At 39.0% G+C, this 22,103-nt stretch overlaps 1 protein-coding gene and 1 non-coding gene across 3 annotated transcripts in view; both read right to left on the reverse strand.

Annotated features, from left to right (window-relative positions):
• The window catches only part of MRTFA (myocardin related transcription factor A), a 142,137-nt gene that overhangs the window by 80,686 nt on the left and 39,348 nt on the right, over positions 1–22,103 (reverse strand). The gene's annotated exons all lie outside the window — the stretch shown is intronic.
• On the reverse strand, positions 13,637–13,738 carry LOC119002577 (U6 spliceosomal RNA). The gene has a single exon (XR_005069772.1). It is a non-coding gene; the product is annotated as a U6 spliceosomal RNA (small nuclear RNA).

A 22,103-nucleotide genomic window follows, 5' to 3' on the forward strand; every position in this document is an offset into this window, starting at 1 on the left:
TGGCTGGTGTGGCTCAGTGGACTGAGTGCGGGCCTGTGAAGCAAAGGGTCGCTGGTTCGATTCCTGATCAGGGCACATGCCTGGGTTGCAGGCCAGGTCCCCAGTGAGGGACCCATGGGAGGCAACCACACATTGATGTTTCTCTCTCACTCTTCCTCCTTCCTGTCCCCTCTCTCTAAAATAAATAAATAAATAAAATATTTCTAAAATAAAAATAAAAAAATTATCTGCAAACATCTCATGGACTGACTTAGCAGATATAAAGCTCAGCTGTTAAGAAGTTCCTGCAAGAGCTGTATTACAGCTCAGAAGAAAAAGGGTAAGGAGGCCAAGGACCTTTTTTTCTTACCAGAGTCAGCAAGGACCTTCACATGGAAACTGTTCCTACTCTAAAGGCACACAGGTTCACAGAAACTATTTGCTACATCAGAAAAAATCTCTAGTGCACGTTTATGGCACAACACTCAGGAAGTTTAGGTTAGTTTCAAATATATGGCACTGGTTTTGGCCATTGGTGCAGAGTCAGAAATCTTACTATACTGTAATTCAAAACAGCATTCTTTCTAATACTTTGAACAGGTACAAGAGTCACTGTTAAAAACAGGGAAGCTTCTAGGCAAAGGTTAGGGCTCATAGGAAGGCTTTCTAAATAAGTTAAATGAAGGTGGGAAATGGTCATCTCTAGGCAAAGAGGAAATCTAGTACAAAAGAATTTAATATAGGTATTCAAGAGGAGGAAAAGGTTATAGCTTTTTTTATGTTGTTTTGAACAATTATGTCATTGTGTTCTGAAGGAAGAATAAGGCAGGGAGGGAAGAAGGCAAAAAAAACCCAGGTAGACTATGTCTTAAAAGAACAGAAGAACCTAGACAAATTGTATAGCCTGTCAAGAGCTACTACATAATTACTTGGGGATAAAGGATTTCAAATTCACATAGAAAGTAATATAATATAGTGGTAAAAAGCATGGATTCTGAAGCCAGACCACCAGGGAACAAGTGTAGCTCTACCACTTACCAGATGTGTGTCACTGGACACACTGCTTATCTACTCCGCACCCTCAATTTCATCATCTATAACATGGGGTAAGAGCATCCGTCTCACATCACTGTTATACAGAGTAAAAGAACTAATACATGTAAGAAGCTTGGAATTCTGTCTGGCACATGGTAAGTCTATTTAAGTGTTAGCTACTATTTTATTTTAAATACATTTTAATATTTTTGCTAAATTCTTACAAAATCCACTTAGAATTCCATAATCTGGAAATGTCTCTCATGTTTGGGGTTTGTTTAGGTTTTTAAATTGTTCTTGCATTTTCCTATTTGGTTTCTACTACTTTGTAATGGTTTGTTTTTAAAATATAAGGCTGTCCTAGCTATGCTTAAGGGGAATAATAAAATATTTGCCTACCTGTGGGCATATTTTCCATGGGAAATACTCAAACCCTGGCTTTAGGCATAGTCAGGCCCCCAAAATGAGTAAGGGCAGAAGAAAACCTCAGGGAGAAAGCTCAGGAGCCACCCACAGAGCTGGTCTTTCTGATTTCAGGATTATCTTTCAGAACTGTTCTCAGACTTTGGAGGGCTTGTGTCATTATAGCCCATTTCCTGGAAGATATCAGAGTTGGGAGACAGAGGTGATGCAGACTTATACAGCACATTTCCTGGCAAGATACCAGGGTTGGGAGACAGAGGTGATGTATGTAGGAAAGAAGTTCACACACTTGGGTGTGTGTGTGTGTTTGTGTGTGTGTAAAAGATTTTATTTTTCAGACAGAGGGAATGGGAGGAAGAAAGAGTGGGAGAAAAACATCAGTGTGTGGTTGCCTCTCACTCGCCCCCAATTGGGGACCTGGCCTGAAACCCAGGCATAAGCCCTAACTGGGATTCCAAACAGCAACCCTTTGGCTCACAGGCCAGCACTCAATCCACTGACCCACACCAGCCAGGGCTTGTTTTGCTTTTTTAAGCATACCTAGCAGCGCTACCTCCTTTTCCTCTTTTGCTCAGTTCCTTCAAGAGTCACTTTAACTACAGTTTCCTAGGACTTGATACTCCACAGTGGAGGTGAAAGGCAATCAAAATGACTTTTTACAGCCAATGGAACATTTTTCTGTTATACATAAAAGGAAAAATAATAAAAGCCAACAGAAAGTTCCACAAACTTAAAAATATTTAGAACAATTACACCCACTCACAGGTTTTGAAAAAGAACAGTGAAAGAATTATGCTAATTCAAAAGCATAACACTGTCTGACTAAAATTATCAATCTTATTTCACTTTGTAAACTGACTAGAAAGAAAAGGGAGATAGAAATTAGCAACAGAAGTCAGAATTCCTAAGGTAATATTTGAAACAGTTTTAGCCAATATTTAATAAAAAAGGATTTAACCTAAGGATCACTTTATGCTTACAAGAACTAGAGATAATTTTTATAGTTTTTAAATCAATTTTTTTGTGCCCTGGCTGGTGTAGCTCAGTGGATTGAGCACGGGCCTGCGAACCAAAGGATCTCAGTTTGATTCCCAGTCAGGGCACATGTCTGGGTTGCAGGCCAGTTCCCAGCAGGGGACGCACGAGAGCCAACCACACATATGATATTTCTCTCCCTCTCTCCTTCCCTTCCCCTCTAATGACAAAGAAAATCTTTTTTTTAACATTTTTTTATTTATTTATCTTTAGAGGGGAAGGGAAGGAGAGAGGGAGAGAAATATCAATGTATGGTTGCCTCTCGAGTGCCCCCTGCCGGGAATTGCATCCCCTGCCGGGAACTGGCCCACAACCCAGGCAATGTGCCCTGACTGGGAATCAAACCTCGATCCTCTGGTTCGCAGGCCCATGCTCAATCCACTGAGCTACACCAGCCAGAGCAATAAAATCTTTTAAAATATCAATTTTATTGAAGTTTAATTTTGATAAAATAAACTTCACTCATTTAAGGCCCACAGCTCAATGTGTTTTGACAACTGTGTATATCTGTCATAACCACTTTGACAATTAAAGATATACAATCTTTTCATCCCCTAAGGATCTCTTATGCCCCTTTGTAGTTCTCTTCTCTCTCCACTTCTGGACCCAGGTAACAACTGATCTGCTTGCTGTTTTAATTTTTATTTGTTTAATTATATTATATTGATTATGCTATTACAGTTGTCCTGATTTTCCCCCTTTGCTCCCCTCCACCCAGCACTCCCTATTCTCTCAGGCAATACCCCCACCATTGTTCATGTCCATGGTATAAGTTCTTTGGCTACTCCATTTCCTATGCTGTACTTTACATCCCCATGGCTATCCTGTAACTACCTATTTGTACTTCTTAATTCCCTCACCTCTTCACCCATTCCCCCATAACCCCCTCCCATTTAGCAACCATCAAAATACTCTCTGTACCCATGATTCTGTCTCTGTTCATCTTGTTTGCTTGGTTTGTTTTTTTAGACTCAACTGTTGATAGATATGTATTTTTGCCATTTTATTGTTCATACTGTTGACATTGTTCTTAAGTCCCTTTAACATTTCATATAATGGTTTGGTGAGGATAAACTCCTTTCATTTTTTGTCGGGGAAGCTATTTCTTTGCCCTTTGATTCTAAATGATAGCTTTGCTGGATAGAGTAATCTTGGCTGTAGGTCCCTGCTTTTCATGACCTTGAATATTACTTGCTAGTCCCTTCTAGCCTGCAAAGTTTCTTTTGAAAAACCAGCTGAAAGTCTTATGGGGACTCCCCTGTAGATAACTAACTTCCTTTCTCTTGCTGCTTTTAAGATTCTCTCTTTATCTTTAACCTTTGGCATTTTAATTATAATGTGTCTTGGAGTGAACCTCTTCACATCCATTTTTGTTTGAGACTCTGTGCTTCCTGGACTTGCATGTCCATTTCCTTCACCAAATTAGAAAAGAAATTTTTTTCATTACTTTTTCAAATAGATTTCCAAAGTTTTGTTCTTTCTCTTCTCCTGGCACCACTATGATGTGAATATTGGACCTCTTGAAGTTGTCCCAGAGGTTGCTTAATACTATATCTTCCTGTTCTGAAATCTTTTCTTGTTTTCCCAATTGGTTGTTTTTTTGCTTATGTTCCAAATCGTGAGTGATTCTCGACTTCATCAACTGTACTGTTGTTTCGCCGTAAATTGTTCATTTCAATTAGTGTATCCTTCGTTTCTCACTGGATCTATTTTATGTTGCTGAGGTTCTCACTAAGTTCCTTGAGATCCTTACAACCAGTGTTTTTAACTCTGCATCTGATAGATTGCTAATCTCAATTTTGCTTAGTCCTTTTTCTGGAGTTTTGATCTTTTCTTTCATTTGGGCCATGTTTCTTTGTCTTCTTGTTTTGGCAGCCTCCCTGTGTTTGTTTCTGTGTGTTAGGTAGAGCTGCTTTGACTCAAGGTCTTGATAGCATAGCCTAATATAGTAAGTGTGCTGTAGGGTCCAGTGGCACAGCCTCCCCTATCACCCAAGGTGGGAACTTGAGGTGTGCTCTTCATGTGGGCTGAGTACAGCCTCCTCTTGTATTTGAGCCTTGACTGCTTTTGGCAGATCAAATGGGAGGGATTTACTCAGGCCAATCAGCCGCAAGGTTTGGCTGTGACCTCTTACCACCGATCTCTGCCCTCCATGGAGGATTAGCTGTGCAGGGGCAGGATGGTAGTGATCTGGCATAATTTGCAGCTATCCGCTGGGTAATCTGGCCCTAGGTTTTCCTGGGTGGTGCTGGCCAAGGTCAGTCCCCACTTGTGTTTTGCCCAGGACCACCCTGCCTGAGGTACAAAGTAATCTGAGATGGCTGCTACTTATGTTGGGCTTGGAGATTCCCAGGCTAAGCCAAGGTGAGAATCTAGGCTGGCTACTGCTAGTGACAGGTGTGGGGCTCACGGAGGCCAGCTGCTACTTGTGTGAGAGGATTTGGGAAGTTGTGCAGCATGAGCCAAGACCAGCCATTCATATGGAAAAGCAGCTGGGTTGGTCCTGTAAGTTGTACAGTCAAGTCTCCAGTGATCTCCAAGGCAGTCAAACAGTGTTAGGCCAGGTCAACAGAGTCTCAGACATGGCACCAGCTTTCCAGCAATGAGGCTCAGTGGAGGGAAGATTTAGAAAGGAGACCATGGCTTCTGCTCGCCTTGATGACAAATACTTCAGTTTCTCCCTGGGTACCACTGGTGCCTTTCAAGCTGCTACCCCAGTGCCAGAGCTCAGAGGGAGTGAGTCTGAATAGGTGAATCCATGTAGGTGAGTCCATGTGTGGGTTCTTTAAGAGGAACTGCTGGGGCTCCAGAAATTTCTTCCACCGACTCAATCCCCACTGGTTTTTGCAGCCAGAAGTTGTGGTGACTTGTCTTCCTGGCTCTGGAATCCTAGGCTGGGGGGCCTGGTGTGGGGCTGGAGCTCCTCACTCCCAAGATATCCCTGCAAAATTTTTATCCACCAAACATGGGTAAGGGACCAGCCCATCCCACATGATGTGCCCCTTCTACCAGTCTGGATGGATGTGGCTTTAATTTCATAGTTGTTAAACTTCCACTCAGCTCAATTTCTGATGGTTCTGAGTGACAGCTGTTCTATATTTAAGTTGTAATTATTTAATTAATTATTTATTTTTTAGAGAGAGAGAGAGGGGATGGGAAGGAGAATGAGTGGGAGAGAAACATCAATGTGTGGTTGCCTCTCATGTGTCCCCTACTGGGGACCTGGCCTAGAACCCAGGCATGTGCCCTGACTGGGAATCGAACCGGCAACCCTTTGCTTCGCAGGCCTACGCTCAATCCACTGAGCTACACCAGTCAGGGCTTAAGTTGTAATTTTGATGTGGTTGCGCCTGCCTACACTGCCATCTTGACCAGAAGTCTTCATGCAATTTTTTAAATTAAGATATAATTCATATACCATTCAATTCAGCCTTTCAAAATATATAATTCAGTAGTTTTTAGGACATTCCCAATGTTGTGCAACCATTACCATTATCTAATTCCAGAACTTTTTCATTACCTCCAAAAGAAACACATTCATTAGCAGTTACCTCCCATTCACGATCCCATCCCCTGTCTGCAGTCCCTGGCAACTGCTAATCTATTTTATTTCTCTATGAATTTGCCTGTTCTGGACATTTCATATAAATGGAATCATATAATACATGGCCTTTTTTTACTGTCTTCATTCACATGACATAATGTTTTCCAGGTTCACTCATTTCACAGAATATGCACATACCTCATTCCTTGTTATAGCTGAATAATATTCCATTGTATGGACAAACAACATTTTTTAAAAGACTTTATTTATTTATATTTAGGGGGGGAGGGGGGAAGAAAAAGAGGGAGGGGAACATTGACATGTGAAAGAAACATCGTTTGGCTGCCCCTTCACACGCCCCAAATGGGGACTGAGCCCACAACCCTGACTGGTTTTGTGACCTGACTGGGAATTGAACAGGCAACCTTTTGCTTTGTGGGACAACGCTTAACCAACTGAGCCATGCTGAACAGGGCCATACCACATTGTTTGTCCATTCATCAGCTGACAGACATGTGGGTTGTTTCTACCTCTGGCTAATGCTGCTATAAACATTTGTGTGTGAGAGTCTGTGTGGACAAATGTTTTCAATGTTCTTGAGTGTGTGTGTGTGTGTGTGTGTGTATATATATATATATATATATATGTGTGTGTGTGTGTGTGTGTGTGTGTGTGTGTATATACACACACACACACACACCTTGGAATACAACTGCTGAGCCATATGGTAACTCTATGTTTAACTTCCTAAAAACTGCCAAAGCACCTGCATTTTTAAATTAAACTTATTATTTGAAATACTTCTGGATTCACATACAGTTGTAAGATATAATACAGTGAGATCCCATCTTGTGTATCTTTTCCCAGTTCCCCCCAAATGATTACACCTTATAAAACTATAGTGCAACATTACAACCAGAATATTGACATTTACATAGTCAAGATATAGAACATTTCCATCACTACAAGGATTCCTCATGCTGACCTTTTACAACCACATCTACCTTAGTCACTGACAACCATCAATCTGTTCTCCATACATTTAATTTTATCATTTTAAGAACATTATATAAATGGAATCATATAGTATGTCACCTTTTGGGATTGGTTTTTTCACTCAGCGTAACTTTCTAGAGACTCACCCAGGGTATTTCATGTATCAATAGTTTGGTCCTTTAAAAAGATTTTAATTGCTGAGTAGTAGTATTCTACAGGCTGCATTTTAAAAAATATTATATAAATGGTATCATTCAATGTGTACTGACTTGAGTCTAGCTCCTTACATTCAGCATAATGTTGTTGAAATTCATCCATTTTAAAAAATGAATCAGTAGTTTGTTCATTTTTATTGCTAGTTATTTTCTACTTTATGGGGTACCACAATTCATCCATTCACTTGTTGACAGACATCTAGGTTTTTCCAGTTTGAGATCATTAAAAATAAAGCTCTCTTATGAACCTTCATGTGCAAATGTGAATATATGTTTCCACTTCTCTTAGGTAAAGACCTAGGAATAGGACTGCTGGGTTACATGGGAAATATGTTTAACTTTTTTAAAAATGTCAAATTGTTTTCCAAAGGGATTATGCCATTTTACATTCCACCCGCAGTACATAAATTCTCATTGCTCCATATTCTTGCCAACACTAGGTGTTGTCAGTCTTTTTAATTTTAACTATTCTAGTGGGCGTGTAGTGGTATCTCACTATGGTTTTAATTTAAATTTCCCTAATGTCCAATGATGTTGAACGTCTTTTGTGTTACCTTGTTAGTGAGGGTTTCTCTGGGGGAGTTGATGTCTTTTTTTAATCATTTTTAAAAATTTTCAATTACAATTGACATACATTATGTTAGTTTTATATATCAGGTGTACACCCCAGTGATTACACACTATATAACTTACTAAGTGGTCATCCTGATATATCTCACACCCATCTAACACCATACATAGTTACTAGAACATTACTGACTATATTACCTATGTTGTATTTTATATCCCCATAACTATTTTGTAACAACCAATTTGTACTTCTTAATTCCTTCACCTTTTTCAGCCATCCCCACAACCACCTTTCCATATGGCAACTGTCAAAATGTTCTCTCACACAAAAGCCCCGGACCAGATGGTTTCACAGGAGAATTCTACAAAGCTTTTAAGGAAGAGCTAACCCCTATTCTTCACAGACTATTCCAAAAAATCCAAAATGATGGGAAACTCCCAAACTCTTTTTATGAAGCGAGCATTATCCTAATTCCAAAACCAGAGAGAGACACAACAAAGAAAGAAAATTACAGGCCAATATCACTGATGAACATAGATGCTAAAATCCTCAACAAAATATTGGCAAATCGCATCCAACAATACATCAAAAAGATCATACACCATGACCAAGTGGGATTCATCCCAGGGATGCAAGGATGGTTCAATATCCGCAAATCAGTAAATGTAATACACCACATAAACAAAAGCAAGGACAAAAACCACATGGTCATATCAATAGACGCGGAAAAAGCTTTTGATAAGGTACAACACCCATTTATGATAAAGGTACTCAGCAAAGTGGGAATAGAGGGAGCATTCCTCAATATAATAAAGGCCATATATGAAAGACCTACAGCCAACATCATACTGAATGGGCAAAAACTGAAAGCTTTTCCACTAAGATCAGGAACAAGACAAGGTTGTCCACTTTCACCACTTCTATTTAATATAGTATTGGAAGTTCTAGCCACAGCAATCAGACAAGAAAAGGAAATAAAAGGCATCCAAATCGGAAAGGAGGAAACAAAACTGTCACTGTTTGCAGATGACATGATAGTGTACATGGAAAATCCTATAGACTCTACCAAAAAACTGCTGGAACTAATAAATGAATTTGGCAAAACAGCGGGATACAAAGTCAATATCCAGAAATCAAAGGCATTTCTGTATACTAACAATGAATCAGCAGAAGCAGAAATCAAGAAAAAAATCCCATTCGATATAGCAAAAAGAAAAATAAAATATCTGGGAATAAATCTAACCAAGGAGGTTAAAGACCTGTATGCAGAAAATTACACAACACTGAAGACAGAAATCAAGGAAGACACAAACAAATGGAGACGTATACCGTGTTCATGGATTGGAAGAATTAACATCATCAAAATGTCCATACTACCCAAAGCAATTTACAGATTCAATGCAATACCTATTAAAGTACCAATGGCATATTTCACAGACATAGAACAAACACTTCAAAAATTTATATGGAACCATAAAAGACCCCGAATAGCAGCTGCAATGTTAAGAAAGAAGAACAAAGTAGGAGGGATCACAATACCTGATATCAAACTGTATTACAAGGCCACTGTAATCAAAACAGCCTGGTACTGGCATAAAAACAGGCACATAGACCAATGGAACAGAATAGAGAGCCCAGAAATAAACCCAAATCTCTACAGTCAATTAATATTCGACAAAGGGGGCAGTATCATAAAATGGGGTAAAGATAGCCTCTTCAACAAATGGTGTTGGGAGAACTGGACAGCTACATGCAAAAAAATGAAACTCGAGCACCAACTTACATCATACACCAAAATAAATTCAAGGTGGATAAAAGACTTAAATATAAGCCATGACACCATTAAAGTCCTAGAGGAGAACATTGGCAGGAAAATCTCAGATATTTCACGCAGCAACATTTTTACTGATATGTCCCCTAGAGCAAGGACTATAAAGGAAAGAATAAACAAATGGGATCTCATCAAAATAAAAAGCTTCTGCGCAGCTAAAGAAAACAGCATTAAAATAAAAAGACAACCAACTGTATGGGAAAACATATTTGCCAATGATACCTCAGACAAAGGTTTAATCTCCAAAATATACAAAGAACTCACACGACTTCACTCTAAGAAGACAACTAACCCAATTAAAAAATGGGGAAAGGACTTGAACAGACACTTCTGCAAGGAGGACATACAGAGGATCCAGAGACACATGAAAAGATGCTCAATATCACTAGCTATCAGAGAGATGCAAATTAAAACTACAATGAGATACCACTTTACACCGGTGAGAATGGCTATCATAAACAAAGCAATAAACAACAAATGTTGGAGAGGGTGTGGGGAAAAGGGGACTCTGGTCCACTGTTGGTGGGATTGCAGACTGGTACAACCATTATGGAAAACAGTATGGAATTTTCTCAGAAAACTAAAATTGGACTTGCCTTTTGACCCAGCAATTCCACTGCTGGGATTGTATCCTAAGAACCCTAAAACACCAATCCCAAAGAACCTATGCACCCCAATGTTCATAGCAGCACAATTTACAATAGCCAAGAGTTGGAAGCAACCTAGGTGCCCGTCAGTAAATGAATGGATCAAAAAACTATGGTACATATACACAATGGAATTTTATGCTGCAGAAAGAAAGAAGGAGCTCCTACCTTTTGCAACATCATGGATGGAACTGGAAAGCATTATGCTGAGTGAAATAAGCCAGGTGTTGAAGGACAAATACCATATGATCTCACCTTTAACAGGAAGCTAAACAACAAAACAAACAAGCAAGCAAAATATAACCAAAGACACTGAAATAGAGAACAGGCTGACAGTGACCAGAGGGGAGAGGGGAGGGAATTTCAGGGGAAATAGGGGAGGGATTTAGAGGAACATATATAAAGGATACATGGACAACAACTGAGAAGGGTGGAAATGGGAGGGAGGGGGAGCACAGAGATGTGATGGGAGTAATAGACAGAAAACTGTACTTGAAAAAAAAATTAAAAATTGGAAAAAAAATAAATAAAAGTTAAAAAAAATGTTCTCTATATCTAGGAACCTGTTTCCACTCTGCCTGTTTTGTTTTTAAAATTCAATTGTTGATATATATGTATTTATAGCCATTTTATTGTTCATATTTTTTTATCTTTTCTTCTTCTTAAAGAAAACCCTTTAACATCTCACATAGTACTGGTTTAGTGGTGATGATATCCTTTGTTTTACCTTGTCTGGATAACTATCTATCCTTCAGTTCTAAATGATAGCTTTGCTGGGTAATCTTGGTTGTAGGTCCTTGCTTTTCATCACTTAAATATTTCTTGCCACTCCCTTCTGGCTTGCAAAGTTTCTGTTGAGAAATCAGGTGACATTCTTATGGGAGCTCCCTTGTAGATAACTTCCTTTCTCTTACCGCTTTTAAGATTCTCTCTTTAGCCCTGGCTGGCGTGGCTCGGTGGATTGAGCTCCAGCCTGCGAACCAAAGGGCCACAGATTCCATTCCCAGTCAAGGTACACGCCTGGGTTGTAGACCAGGTCCCCACTGGAGGGTGAGTGAGAAGCAACCACAAATTGATGTTTCTCTCCCTCTCTTCTCCTCTGTCTAAAAATAATAAATAAATACAATCTTTTTTTTAATATTCTCTCTTTGCCTTTAACCTTTTGCATTTTAATTATGATATGCCTTGGTGTGAGCCTATTTGGGTTCATCTTGTTTGGGACTCTGTGTTTCCTGGCCTTGTGTGTCCATTTTTTCACCAAATTAGAGAAGTTTTCTGTCATTTTTTCAAATAGGTTTTCAATTTCTTGTTCTCTCTCTCTTCTCCTTCTAGCACTTCCATGATGCAAATGTTGCTACACCCGAAATTGTCCCAGAGGATCCTTACATTAGCCTCATTTTTTAAAATTCTTTTTTCTTTTTGCTGTTCTCATTAGGGTTTTATGCTTCTTTATACAGTCATATCTTGGTATTTGTCAACTTTAGAACTTGTCAAACCCAGTACTCGTCACATTTTGATGAGAAAAAAATGTTTCAGCACTCAGCACTTGTTCATCACTCACCATACTTGCTAGAACTTGTATGAGTGATGATGCCACCCCACAAGACAAAACACTTCATCAATCATCGCTTGCTTGCCACTTGTTCTAACAAATTAATGAGTACCAAGGTACCACTGTATTACAAATTGCTGATTTGACGCTGGGCTTCATCTACTCTACTATTGATTCCCTGTGAATTATTCTTCATTTCAGTTAGTATACCCTTCATTTCTGACTGGTCATTTTTTATACTGCTGAAGGTCTCACTAAGTTCATTGAGCAACCTCATAACCAGTATTTTGAACTGTGCATCTAGTAGCTCGCTTGTCTCTATTTTGTTTAGTTCTTTTTCTGGAGTTTTGATCTATTCTTTCATTTGGGCCATGTTTCTTTGTCTCATTTTGGCAGCCTCCCTGTGTTTGTTCCCATGTATTATTTAGTGCCACTACATCTCCCAGGCTTTGTAGAGTGGCCTAATGTAGTAAGTGTTCTATAGAGTCCAGTAACACAACCTTCCTGCTCACCCAAGCTGGGCACTCAAGGTGCATAGCCTTGTGTGCTATGTACACCCTCCTCTTGTTTACTGCTGGCTTATCAATGGAAGGGATTTAGCCCCAGGCCAATCACCTGCAAGGAGTGGCTAAGACTATCGACCATGGTGGAGGATCAGCTGTGCAGCGACCCATGCAACAGAGCACCACTTTCTTTGATGGGGCTCTGGTGCCCACTGAGTCTGCTGCTTGAGTGTGTTGCTTATGGAGGTGGTTGGGTGGTGGTGCTTCAACGTACTCTAAGTTAGCTCTGGGCCCTCCCAATGGCTGCTACTTGTGCTGGAATTGGAGGTACCCAGACAAGGCCAAGCTGAGAACCAAGGCTCTCTGCTGCTAGTGCCATGCCTGAGACTATTTATCAAGAGGTACAGGGGTACACTGAGGACAGATGCTGCTTGTTTGAGAGATTTTAGGAAAGTCCAAAACATAAGGCAAGAGAGGCCATTTGTATGGAAAACCACTGGAAATTACTTGAATGGGTCCAACTTGTGGGGTGGAGTGATGCCTCTGGGAATCACCAGGGTGGGGCAAAGAATGTAAGCCAGGTTGATGGAGTCTCAGATAGGGTGTCCTCCTGCCAGCTCTACACGGGGAGGGCTCAGAAAAGAACCAATAGCCTTTGCCAGCACTTCTGTCTGGGGGAAAGCACTCCCCGCAGCTCTCACCTGGATACCAGAAAATTCAGTTCTTCCCCATATGTCTCTGGTGTCTTTCAAACTACTGCCCCAGCACTGTAAGTGAGCCCGAGTAAGTCCAGGTTGGGTCCTTTAAGGGAAACTGCTTGGGACTTCAGAAGCTCTCCAGCTCCCTTGGCCTCAATCCCCGCTGGTTTTTACAGCCTGAAGTGGAGCTGACTCCCTTCATTCATCGGGGGGCCTCTGCAGCCAAGATCTCCCTCTTGGCACATGTTGGTGCAGGACAAAGCATTCCACATGCCCACCCCCACTACCAGTCTCAATGTGGCTTCTTCTTTAATTCCCTAGTTGTAGGGCTACCATTCAGCCAGATTTCAGGTGGTTCTAAATGATGGTTGCTCTGTCGTTTAGTTGTAATTCTGATATGCTTGTGGGAGTAGGTGAGTACCATCTTTTACTATGCTGCCATCTTGATCGGAAGTCTTGGTTCATGTCTTAGGTTTCAGTTTTAAGAGTTCTTTATGCATTATAGATACAACACCTCTGTCAGATATGTGTACTGTAAATATTTTTCCCCAGCTTGTCTTTTCATTTTCAACAATGCAAAAAGAGGAAACAATGTCTTGTTGTTTTTTTTAATATGGAAAGCTTAACAGATCTGCATGTCATTCTTGCACAGGGGCCATGCTAATCTTCCCTGTATCGAGGCAACAATGTCTTTAAACTTCATGAAGTCTAATGTAAGAATTTTTCTTTTATAGTTCATGCTTTTTGTGTACTTTAGCTTTTACATTTAGGTCTATAGACCATTTCAAAGTAACATTTGTGTATGGCATGAGGTAAAGATCAGTGGGTTTTTTGTTCTGTTTGTTTTGGGAGTTTGGGAGGACAAAGATAGCCAGTTCTTCCAGAATTCTTTGTTGAAAAGGTTTCCTTTCCTGGTTTATCAGCTTTTTTTAAACAAAGAAAAATTAAATACTACTTCTAAATACTCAAAACTACTGCCATTTCAGCAGAACAGAAAATTTCCACATGTTCCCCATGCCCCTGTACCTTCCCACCTCAGAGAGAACAGGCCTGAGCAGCAAGCTCAATGGTTCGGAGAAGAAGCAGTTTAACTTCTAGACAAGTAAAGGTCTATTTCTGAAGCCGTTACTTGAATTCACACAGAAAGTAAAGAAGAGAGTAAGCCCCCACCACTTTCCAAAGATGTTATGAGGTGTGAATATGTAGCATTCTCATGCATAATTGTTCTGTATGGTTTCAACCAACATCAACAGAAGCAACTAACAATATGGCCTTCAGCAATAAGTTACACAGAGGAGTAGCTTAGAGGGTACCAAGAGCAGTACTTTGAAAATAAGTCCAAGCTATGTAATCTTGGTTAGCCACTTAACATCCTTAGTCCCAGTTTGTTCATCTGTAAAATGAAGGTTCTGTGTCAGGTCATTTCTCAAGATCCCTTTCCAACTAAACATTTTAGAATGCTAGAAGAGGACTATTTGTTCTTTCTTCCAAAAGTCGAGAAAAATGACCCCTAAAAGGTGTCAAATTGTGAACATTTGTCAAATGGTGAATACTGTACTAAGAACAATTTTTCTTTTTTTGTTTCCTATTTTATCCAGTGTGTCCATACTAATTAGACATCATATAATCTTTCCAACCATTGTAGGCCTATCTTCTACGTTTATCATTTTGAACAGTTCTTACTGCCCAGGAAATAAAAAAAGTCAACTTTATTTCACCTGCTCACCTCAAAAAAAAAGGTCATTAAGAAATAAAATACCTTTTGGAACAATACTTCTCAACTTTAATATGCACCTGAGGATCCTGTTAAAATGAAGACTCTGACTGCCCATCTAAGGTGGAGCCTGAGACTGTGCATAACAAGCTCACAGGTGTTACAGATGTTGCTGGTCCTTGGAACACACTATGAGTAACAAAGTTTTAGAAGACTGAGGTCACAGTATCTGTTTGGATAGCCTAATTAATGGTAAACCTGTAAGTTTTCAATGCTCTACACAACCAAATATTTTATAAATTAGTTTTATGGCATCAATTTGAGGAATATAATCTAATCAATTCTCAAGAGAATATACTAAATATAATAATTCAGAAAATAAATTTAACACTTTATACTCTTTCAGAGTTCTAGGTCCTACTTCTAAGACAGACATGAGGCAATGTGGGTTATGGCTTTTTGATAAAGAGTGCATGAGTTAACTATGTATGGTGTCAAATGTGTATTGAGATTTAGTATGTTATGTATTGTCTCATCACTAGGGTGTACACCTGAAACTAATATAATAATATGTCGACAACTGAAAATTTTTAATTTAAAAGAATAGATGGGTTGTTATGAAAATTTCCACATCTACCCTCAAAATCAAAGAACAAAGTATATTATAGAAATTTACATTCATATAACTTTAAAAATTGTATACTAACACCACTATTTTATGCCTAAGAGAACTCAAACTATTCTAACATGTCAGAAAAAAAAACTGTATGTGTTTTCAGTTTACAAAAACATCTGAAAAGTTCAGCAAATTGGAGTAAGTCAGTGTACAGAGGAAGGCTCTACAGCCCTGGCTGGCGTTGCTCAGTGGATTGAGCACCAGCCTGCAACCAAAGCGTCACCAGTTTGATTCCCAGTCAGGGCACATGCCTGGATTGTGAGCCAGGTGCCCAGCAGGGGGCCGCTCAAGAGGCAACCACACAGATGTTTCTCTCCCTCTCTTCCTCTCTCCCTTCCTTCCCCTCTCAAAAAGTAAATAAATAAAATATTTTAAAATAAAAAAAAAAGCGGGGGGAGGCTCTACATCTCTGCCAAGAACATGGCCTAATACAAATACTGCAAAAATAAATTTCAATAAATCTTACAAAATAGAAACAAAGGCAAAAAGTGTAAAAGGGATTTATACAAACTAGACCGGTCAGAATGAACAGCTTAATGGGATGAAGTGCCTCTTTATCATGCACTGTTTGGTCAGTGGAGTGCTTTGACTACAGAGGTCCCACGTGAACAGTTCTAGCTCCTAAATCAAAACACTATGTTTTCAGCTATTTTCTCTCTTTTAACTGTAGCTATGGTACATACATACACACAAACATGCTCACACTCCCCCCTCCCTCTCTCTCTCCCCCCTCCCATTTAATACGGGTTTTATTTGACTGCAACAGAAATGAATGCTTATGATAGAAAATCAGAAAGAAAGGGTAAAACTCAAAAGAAAAAAAAATCCTTTATGAAATCCCACTTACCCAGAAATAGCTATTAACACTTTGATGTAGAACCTTATAGCCATTATTTTAGGATTAAATGGATAAATGATAAATATTTTCCAGATCTTTAAATAATCTTATGATTTATTACAATTAGTATCAAAGCATCTGAATGTACAATCAGGTATTTAACCAATCTTCTACTATTAAAATCTAGGTTGTTTTGCTCTGGCTGGTATGGCTCAGTTGGTTAGAGTGTGGTCCTATAAACCAAAGGTCATGGGTTTGATTCCGGGTCAGGGCATATGCCTGGGCTGCAGGTTCTGTCTCTGGTCAAGGCATGTACAAGAGGCAGCTGGTCACTGTATCTCTCTCACATGGATATTTCCTTGGAACACACTATGAGTAACAAAGTTTCCCTCTCACTTTCCCTCCCTCCTCTCTCTAAAATCAATAAAGCATATCCTCAGATAAAAAGTTAAATATGTATAATTTTCCATATTATAGAGAATCCATGTACTGCTAGAGTACACATATTTGTATATATATAAAATTTTACATATTTTAAAATAATTTACTTAGAACAAATTCCCAGAAGTATTTCAAGGTTAAAATTTTAAAAATTTTTATGAGTTGCCAAATATCAAGAGAGTTGTGGCAAGTTGTCAGACTATCCAGGAAGATTGAAAAATAAATAAAATGGCCCTGGCTGGTGTGGCTCAGTGGATTAAATGCCGGCCTGTGAACCACAGGGTCATTGGTTTGATCCCCAGTCAGGACACAAGCCTGGGTTCCTGGCCAGTCCCCAGTCAGGGGCATGTTAGTGGCAACAACACATTGATATTTCTCTCCCTCTCTTCCTCCCTTCCCCTCTCTCGAAAAATAAATAAAATCCTTTTAAAAAAATAAAATATAGCTGCATCTAAGTGTAATCAAAATCCTAATAACAACAAAAACCATAACATCCAAAACCAATAAAGCATTTATTATGTGCCAGAAACTGTTATAAACATTTTACATACAGTAATTCATTTAATACTTACAACCTCCTGAGTTGGCATTACTACTATTATCATTATTATCATTACTACTATCTTATAAGTGAAGTAACAGGCACAGAGAGGTTAAGTCATTTGCCCAAGGTCACACACCTAATTAGTGGCAGAGCTAAGAAACCTGGCCTCCAAAGTCCATTCTCTTAAACACTATACCTACTCTTCTCAAATTTTTTTGATGTGGGGACTCCTTTAACTTCTTACAGTCACTGGGAACTTTAATAAGCTAATGTATCACACACTTGTTTATGTGGGTTATACATATCAGTACTTAGAATAAATTAAAAATAAAAACATTTAAAAGATTTATTACTTAGCACTGGCTGGTGTAGCTCAGTTGGTTGGAGTGTCATCCTATAAACTAAAAGGTCACGGATTAGATTTCCGATCAGGGTACATGGCCTAGTTGCAGGCAGGGTCCCTGGATGGGGTGCAGATAAGAGGCAACCAATTGATGTTTCTCTCTCACATCGATGTTTCTCTCCCTCTCTCCCCCTCCCTTCCCCTCTCTCTAAAATTAATAAGCATGTCCTAAGATGAGGAAAAAGATAAATAAATAAGAGATTTACTATTTCTTTTAAAAAACAGCAATAACCCCACTACATGTTAACAAATATCTTTATGAAAAATATTATCTTCAAAAATTAAAAAGCAATAATAAAAGGAGTACCACTGTTTCATCACTTTTGCAAATCTTTTTTATGTATAATTTACTAAAGGGAAGCTGAATATTCACATATGATGCTGCACTCAATCTGCTGAGAGACTGTACATCAGGTATCTCTGGAAAGCTACATTGTACACTCAATGAGAAAACAACAGTAAAAAAGGCAAATAACATTTTAGTACAAATATATAAAGTTTCCACCTCACGCTCATTGAAAAGGATGCCCAGGGAGGTCCCCAGGCCACACTTTGAGAACCACTGCACCAGTGCAGAGCACACATCACAAAACTGAAAGGCATAGTCTCAGAAACACATTTACCTACAATACACTACAAATTTTTTATTAAGTCATTTATTTCAGAATTATTATTAAGTGTATATTATGTGCCAGGGCCTCTTACAGGCACAGAAAACAAAAAAAAAAAACCCTACTTTGAAGTGTTTAGATTTTAGATGGGAGAGAGCAATATTCAATAAACAATCACATCTTCTGTAACTGGTACGAGGAAAAATAAAAGCAGGATCTTTAAAAATAGGATGGGTCAGGGAAGGCCCAACAAAGTAAGTGGCATTTGAACAAAGATCTGAAGAAGGTGAGGAAGCAAGCCGTGAGGCTACCCAGCAAAAAGTGCTCCAGGTACAAGAAACCTCAAGTACATAAACCATGAAATAGGAGAATCCCCTAAGGTGTGCAGGATAGTGAAGAGAGGAGAGTCACAGGAGTAGGGGGAAGGTCATGTAGAATCCTGTAGGCACCATAAGGACTTGAGTCTTTTCTGTGAATGAGAACCACTGGCACGTTCTGAGTGAGGAGAAATATGATAAACACATATAAGTAGTGACTGCCATGGTACCATCAGCTCAGCCTGATACTGCCCTTTAATTTGTTGAGAACAAGACAGAGAAAATTGGTTTTTGTTGTGGATGGCAGAGCAGGGGTTTTTAGTGTTTTTTTCCTTGTTATTATAAAGAAAATTCTTCTAAAAACAATGCAGGTGGTAATCATAAAAGTGAAGCTCAAAAAAACCCCACAACTATGAGACTAATCTTTCTATAATTTGGCACTGTCTAATAAAGCTAAAAGTGTGGTTCATGGTCTTGATAGCTTGCCTTATCCAAAAGGAAACAAGAGGGAGGAAAAAAAGATAGAGACAGATAAATTCAAATTTCTTTGATCTGGGTCCTAACTCTAAGAGGACTCTAGATTAATCAATGAGTCAGAGAAAGAGGAGTAAGATATAATCCAGAACACTGGTGACGACAGCTGTCTGTTGGCCTACCTGTCCTCTGAGATCATCATCAAGGTATGAGATCATTACAGAGTCCAGAGAAAGCAGAGCAAGACAGAGGTCCGCCAGAGAACCACGGGGTCTGTAGCATCTGACTCCACTTCTCTGGGGCTGGAAGTGGACACTTAGGCACTGGTTTTTATTTCTCCCTCTTAAAGATGTGAGTCAATGTGAGTAGTGATGGAAACCTGCAATGGAAAAACCCAAGGAAAACCAAGATCTCCAAAGAAAATTATAAACACAACACATCATACATCAAAGGTCTCTGATGGTTTCTCTGAAAGTAAGTTATAACAAAAAGAACACTGTAATGGGTGTAGGGAAATTAATTCTCCTTCTATGACTGCCACTACTTATGTGACTTCAGGAAACATACCAACCTCAATGGGCCAATTTCCTTATTTTGAATAAAGGAGAGAACAAGAAAACATCTAAGGTTTCCTTCAAACTCTAAAATCCCTCTAATATAAGCAAAAACATGTTTTTTAAAAGCTTACATTAATATTTAGGATATTAGGAGATCCAAAAGATAGCTGGTACTAAAGGTTCTAGAATTTTTCACCAGCTCTATAGACATCTGAGTGATATGAAGACAAAAAAGGGGCGCTTTCTTAAAGAGCTAACATATTACCAAAAAGGGCAAAAGTTGTTTTCCCGTCATTTTCCTTCAACCTTCTTTTTATAAATTACTACTCCCCTCTCTCCAACCCATACTATTATATAATATACACAGATCAGAGGAAAACTGCAATGTAATGATCAGGGAACTAGAAGGTAAAGAAATATGCAAGAATTAAGTAACAGATATCAAGGAACAAGAGAGTAAACAGACTAAGGAAACACTTTAAAATTATTAATGAATATTTTTTAATAGGTAGCATGCATGTGGTACACCAAATAAAAGATTCAAAAGGTATATATAGTTAAAAGAAAACAAGAGTTTTCTAAGGGATAAATTAAAGAGGGCACTTAGAGACTTCAGTGTATATTGTGCTCTACTTCTTAAGGTTGGGTAATGTGCCCATAGGTTTGCACACTATACATATTGTTGTACACACTCTATACATTCTCTTGCATTTACAGGGTATTCCATGAGCATAATAAACATGAAAGAGAACTCAACTGTTTTGTGGAACAAAAATTCTCTTTCCAGACCAGTCCCATGAGCTAATCACTGTTAATAGTTTCTTACAGTCCTCCCAGAGATATCCCATACACAGACAAGTGTGCAATGGAAGGTAGGGTGTGGGCAGTGTGAGTGTGGGGGTAGATGGGTACACAAGAGAGACAGAAAAAAACAAACTGACTCCATTACTGTGCCTCATCAAGATGAGGTGTATATCATGGGACCAAAGCATTCCTAAGGAACTGCTTCAATTCTCTTCTCTACAAGGGAACCCGCCCCCCCCGCCCCCCCGCCGCCACTGTTACGGAATTATAAACTAGTAAGATGGCACGAGCTGAATGCAGGGACAGGGCCTGCCTGATCAAAGCATTACATATTAGCTCTCAAAAGCTGAGCCCATAATTTCTCTCTTCTGAAATACACAAGACTCGGTGCTGTGCCCCAATATTTCCTTAGTCTTAACTTCAGAAATCCCAAATATCTGTCTAAGATAACTAGTTTTCTAATCACAATGATCTAGATAGGTTTCCATACTGGTGACAAATACTTTAATTCTCTAACTGTGGCTTAATCAGAACACTTAGACTTAGCAAAACACATCACAGGAAGACAGGGCACACTGCACATCCTGAGATGTGGAACAATTTCTACTTTGAAAGTCACGCTTTCAACAGCATCTGCTTTGGACAAGGACTGGCTAAGATACAGGATGGTGGTTAGAAATAGATTCATTTCTTAATGCAGAACAGATCTCAAAACACTTCGATGAATTCTTGATTTAAAAAGCTTATGTGTATCTATTGGGGGAAGCATACCAAACTACTCTACGCTCATTTAAATTAAAAAATTTTCTGAGGTTCTACACGTGCCAATGTCAGAAGCCAACATATAGATGAATATATTGCCTTTGAGAAGCTGATAATCTAGTTAAGGAGGCAGGTAATAATGATAATTAGTCTACATTGTAAGGTGGTGCTGTGTTGGAACAGAGAGGGAAGGGTTGACTCTATTGAGAGAGGCTTCACAGAAAGGCAGTATCTGAACTGGATCTCAGGGGTCAGTAAGAGACTACCATACGTAAGCAGGATAAAAGTCTTTACATGCAACATGCCTCACCAAATCCCCAAGCTCCAAATACTACAAGAAAACTGTCAGTAAATATATAATGTACCCTGGAACTTTGCTAAAATATTCAGTATCCTAAAGTTTAATTTAAGGTAAAGATTTTGCATCTTGAATCTTGTCTTAAAGAGGTTTAATTACTTTAAAAATCTTATTAAACAGTAGCTTCACCTATAAAGCATACATTCATAGAGGTCCAAATATTTCACTCCTAAAAAGCCTATGGCTCACATAGTGTAAATCTTTTGACAATTTTCTTTAATGGCTACCGCCAGGCAGCTCAGTGATGCTTTTGGAGCATCACTCTGTGCACCAAAAGGTTGTGGGTTCAATCCCCAGTCAGAGCACATACCTAGATTTCAGGTTCAATCCCTAGTCAGGGCATATGCAGAAGGCAACCAATCAATATTTCTCTCTCCTTTCTCTCCCCACCTCTCTAAAATTAACAAACACATCCTCAGATGAGAATTTAAAAAAAAAAACAAGGCTGGCTTTTAGTTTATTAACACTTCATAATAGATGCTCTTTCATTTCCCATTATAAATACAGCTGTCATATTACTGTTATAATCTATAACTTCTATAGGCTACAGCTTAAGAAAACACTAACAATTTCAT

This window comes from Sturnira hondurensis, unplaced genomic scaffold (assembly GCF_014824575.4).
Source record: "Sturnira hondurensis isolate 20B ecotype Veracruz unplaced genomic scaffold, ASM1482457v3 Scaffold0017436, whole genome shotgun sequence".
Taxonomy (NCBI): domain Eukaryota; kingdom Metazoa; phylum Chordata; class Mammalia; order Chiroptera; family Phyllostomidae; genus Sturnira; species Sturnira hondurensis.